Source organism: Phaseolus vulgaris, chromosome 4, assembly GCF_051622355.1.
Source record: "Phaseolus vulgaris cultivar YP4 chromosome 4, ASM5162235v1, whole genome shotgun sequence".
In the NCBI taxonomy this organism is placed as follows: Eukaryota; Viridiplantae; Streptophyta; class Magnoliopsida; order Fabales; family Fabaceae; genus Phaseolus; species Phaseolus vulgaris.
Genome location: NC_143501.1, coordinates 30,339,769 through 30,344,870, shown reverse-complemented (window position 1 = coordinate 30,344,870; position 5,102 = coordinate 30,339,769). Strand labels below are relative to the sequence as shown.

Genomic DNA, 5,102 nt, shown 5'->3' with positions numbered 1-5,102 from the left:
GAGTTGATATACCATATTTTGTTTGATGGTGAAACTGTGGTTTTAATTTTGTTAATAGGTAAAAATTGAAGTTATATTACATGTTAGGATTGACACTAAAGGTTAGTGAGTTTTTTTTTTTCTTTCTGAAAAGTGTTGTAATATGCCAACTTTTTTTTATTGTAATTATTATTTTTTTAACTCAAGCGAAAATCATATCAAGAAAATTCTCATTTTAGCATATTTTTGCTTACACAAAATCCTGATGAAACACTTCTTGTTTTTTTACTAATTTTTAACTAAAGCAAAATCTCTAGATCACCTATAAATTTAATGAATGAATTCATTTTATTGAATGTTTATTTGTACGTAAATTTGTATAATGTTGACTAATAGTAAAGGTTAGTTAGTTTGTTTTTGGAAAAGTGTTGTAATATGCCAAATTTTTGTTTTTTCTTATGTAATGATTTTTTTTAACTCAAGCAAAAAACATGTCAAGAAATTCTCATTTGAGCATATTTGGCTCACACAAAATCCTGATGAAACAATTCTCATTTTCTTAAGCTAATTTTTAACTCAAGCAAAAATCTTTAGATTAAGTGTCATGTCCTCTTAAATTTAATGAATGAATTAATTTTATTGAATATTTATTTGCACGTAAATTTTTGTAATTATATACTTTATTGTTATGCTTGTAAACTTTCTCATTTGATGAATTTCATTATTGTTTATGTTTCATTTTTAATTGAGTTTAACTGATGAAAAGTTTTCCTACTAGGAAGTATAGGAAGTAGAGTGTATTACGTAACAATTCCATTAACAAAGTAAAATATCTTAATTTTACTAATTTTCAAATCATGAAAATGATATTAAATGTGAGAATTCGATGTAGATTTATGCCCTATACTCCGTTATAGTAAATACAATAAGCTACCCTAATAATTTGTAAGCTAGTCCATGAGTCGATAGACTTTAATCTGGAAGTTGTCTAATTATGAGTTAAGATCAAATATAATTAAGATTTTTAATATTATATTATATGAAAAGGAGGGAGGAAACTATTATATTAATTAATTTCTTTATAATTGTAATGTTGAAATTTTATATTACTAATTTACCCTTTTTGTATATGTTATATATTTGTGAATGTAATAATTGTGCATTGACACATGAGCATGAGATGATATAATTACGACATCATCTCATATATTAGTTTAGATTACTTACTTTATATATGTGTATATTTTGAAGGATGTTTTAAAAAGAATGTAATTTACAATACTTTGTTATAAAGTATTTTTTAAAATATTGTAAATTTACTTATTTTATATTTAGTTATTTATTCATGTTTTATTCCATATTATAAGTTAACATAGTTGTTATGATATGTTTATACTTATGTGTGGGGACATTTAAAAATAACTTGATCACATCTCTTCCATATTCTAACTTACATCCATTTCTCTTTTAAAAAAGAGTATCTGTATTTAAAATATTTGTAGTTATAATTTACTAACATACTTTTTTTAGAAGTTCGTATGATAATAAATCGTACACTACAAGAAATAAAATAATTAGCGTGGGCTTGAGACACACACAAATAGCTAAAAACCTACACAAAATCATTGTTAGCGTAGGTCTAGCGTCTCCAAAAAACTAGAAGCTAATACCATGGATGCAAACATTTTTGTGTAGGCCCCGATAGCTCACGCAATTTAAGTAGGCTAAGCCTACTCAATATAGACACTTTTTGAGTAGGTTAAACCTACACAATGTGGACACCACATCATATTGGCTGCCACAAAGTTAACACTATTATTTTTTAAAATTTAAGCTAGTGTAGGTTTAACCTACACTTCTTGGACGCTAAATTAAAGTTATGAATGGGTTTGCCGACACTATAAGAAAATAATTTAAAATGTTAGTGTGGGTTAGGCCCACACAACATGTAAAATAAAAGAAAATGTTAGTGTGGTGAAATAAAATAAAAAAATACAGGATAGGTCATTTTGAATATTTATATATATGAATGTAAATAAAAATGAATTTAAATCTATTTCTCTAAATTAATACCAAATTAAATTTAAATCAATTTTCAATGAATCCAAATCCAATTTCATTGTAAAAAAAAATCATTGTAATAATTCATTGTAGAACTTATCCTTTAGTTTATTTCAATTTTATCCATAGCTTGCATCTCTGAATTTTGTTTTTATTCGGTCAAGCTAATTAGTAATGTGTTATTGTGTTGAAATTCTAATTCTAATTATGTATAAAATCGTTGACTCAAGTTTACGAGAAACTAATTCGTGATTTAAACAAAGGATGAGATTCAGCTCTTATTTAGCTTTATGTTTCTTGTGCCTGAATCTTCCAATGCATATATATATAACTTTTACCAAATTGATATCCACAAATCACAAAAACTTGGAAAGTGTAGGCCACACCAGAATTATAAAATGTAATGGATAACAGGTGCATGATTTACAAGTGCCAAGGGTGAAAGAAAATGATAAGTAACCAATGTCACAATAATAATGTGACTAAGATTTGAGATCCACTACAACCCAAAGGATGCCCTAATGATACAGCTCCACCATGTACATTAACTTTTTCCTGCATTTAAAATGAAGTACATCAATTATCTATTATTAAGGCATTGTTATATGAGGAATCAAAATGCTGAAGCAGCCAGATGTAGTTGCAAGGGCAGAAGCAGTTGTAAATAATTCTGGTGCCTGCAAAAACACTTATTCATTAACTTTAAATATGCAGATATTAATCAAGACCAAAGCAAGTTAACACTAACTTGTTACAACACCTTAGTTGCATCCCCATATCCTTTTATCTTTGCGATTATGTGTAGTCCAAGCTCACGTGCCTTCTCTCCACTTACTAGAACTAATGCAACAACACCATCACTAGCAAAATCAACTAGTCCATTATCAATAGAAGACTAAGCAGAACCTTATGATTACGGTACCCTATATTGCATGACACGACACAAATATCAATTTTTTAGCGAATGAAAGAAGGGGCAAGAACAACCCCCTTAACATTTAGGTATCAAGGAACACAAGGGAAGGGAAGAACCTTATGCTAGAAGCATTGCCAGTAGTCACAGAACCCCAACCTGTTTAAAGCTAGGTCAAAGCTTCCTTAATTTTGCAGCATCAAATTGACAACACAAACACAAATATTAAGAAAATGTAGGAATTTCAACTAAAATACAAATGAGCACGCAAATTTCATGTAAGATTTCAGTTAGGAACTTGTAAAATGACAAAAGATATTTGAATGTCTTAAAGTTTTGTATTCAACATGAAAAGAACCATGGCAATAATGGAATTTTAAATGCAGTGGTTGGCACTAAAACGAATTAACAAACACTCCCTGCCTCTAACTAGACAACAAAAGAAAATCAAAAGCTCTTGTATACAAATTCAATCTTAACACTGAAACCGATCTTAGCCAAGTAATGCTTCAACAATTCATCAGGTATCTAAACAAAGAAGGACAATGATTAAATTGTGCAAAATGGGAAATTGGAAGAACAGAGATAAAAGAAAGTTACCGTGGGAGTGTAATCCATTAAGGAAGCGATGAAATCAGAGAGAGCAGCGGCATTGCCTCTTCCTTCACTCGATTGTGGGTTCTGATTCGTCCTTCTTTCTTTCCTATCAATCGCTACTCAATAAAGCTTCAGAATTCACTCAAAAGAGTTTGCGGACTCTCCGTCGCATCCGTCGCATCTTGACGTATCTCGCCCACGAAGACGGTGGTTCCGAGCTTCTACGACCAAACCGGAGCACGACGTCGTCGCGGTCCACTACGAAGCTCCGACATTCTCCAAACTCATGCAATTGATTCACAATATTATCATGAGAGTTGCGACTTGGTATTCATATATGGAATTGTTGCAAAGCAAAAACAGAGAGAAAAGAAGAAATAGGATTAGGGTTAGGGTTAGGTTCGGTGGTGGATGAGAAAAGTAAATTGAATTTTTGCTTTCAGAGAAGTGGCGGTCTGAATCTTATATGAACTGCGATAATAACTGACTAAGCCATGCCATAAGGGTCATTCTCCAAACGGAACAGGGTCAAGCCTTTCGATTTTTTAGTAGATTGGATGACAGATCGGTCATAGGAGTACTCCGGGATATAAACCGCCATAGGTTGCCCGTTTTCATTTCATGGAAAAGGCTGAAGGTCCTATTAGGTCGTGCGTGGAAAGCTGAATAGAAAAGGGGTCGAGCTGATGAGTGCCTTTTTAGCCTTTACTAAATGAAATTAAGCGGTGGACCAAGTAAATTAAAAAATAATTTAAATTTTAATAAAATATTTTTTTTCAGATAACTTTTAAAATTCTAAAAATTATTTAGGGGTGGCCTAACCTACAATGTAATTATTATTTTTTTCACAAATTTTGTGTTTCCACTTACACAAATAAATTAATATTATTAAATTATTTTTTATAATTATTTGTGCAAATTTTTTTGTGTGTTTGACCGACACTATCTTTTTCATTTTTTTTTCTTGTTCATTTTGTGTAGGCTTAACCTACATAAATAACATCTATTTGTTAGCCCACGCTTTTCATGGCAGCTAAAGCTTATTATTCTTGTAGTGGTATAAGCATTAGTTAACATAAGCTTACTATAATTTAGTATTATAATTACTAATTAAATCTTCTATTTTAATATAATTGTCGTAATAGTTGGTCAATTTAATCTTTCTAAAGAATGATCAGGTCTAAATTAACTAAATATATATATATATATATAACATTTTTAGTCACAACTGTAAAACAAAATTAAAAATTCTTCTAGAAAAATATTATATGCTAACATATAAATCATTATATGCAGTTGTCATTGATAATGGTTGAAAATCATTAATAAAGAATTTGAACAAATCTTTGAGAGATTGGAATCAAACATTAGTGTTTTTTCAAACTCCTTAAAAAAATAGACAAACATAAGGAATCATCTATCTACATCATAACATTACATTGAACTATATTAAAAAACTTAAGAAATAAATTGATGTAAGACATAGTTCTAAATATGAACAAGCTCGTGGCATAACATCAACCTACTAAAAAGCAAAGCAATCAATTACGCA

At 29.9% G+C, this 5,102-nt stretch overlaps 1 long non-coding RNA gene across 8 annotated transcripts; it reads right to left on the bottom strand.

Annotated features, from left to right (window-relative positions):
- Positions 1–2,406: 2,406 nt before the first annotated feature.
- LOC137837481 (uncharacterized) lies at positions 2,407–4,247 on the bottom strand. 8 transcript variants are annotated; one of them, XR_011085474.2, is made up of 4 exons: positions 3,554–4,245; positions 3,073–3,137; positions 2,789–2,963; positions 2,407–2,717 (listed from the first exon to the last, which is right to left on the bottom strand). It is a non-coding gene; the product is annotated as an uncharacterized LOC137837481 (long non-coding RNA). The 8 variants fall into 8 exon arrangements; XR_016520704.1 differs by having other exon boundaries at positions 2,407–2,595; XR_011085473.2 differs by having other exon boundaries at positions 2,789–2,900.
- Positions 4,248–5,102: the final 855 nt, after the last annotated feature.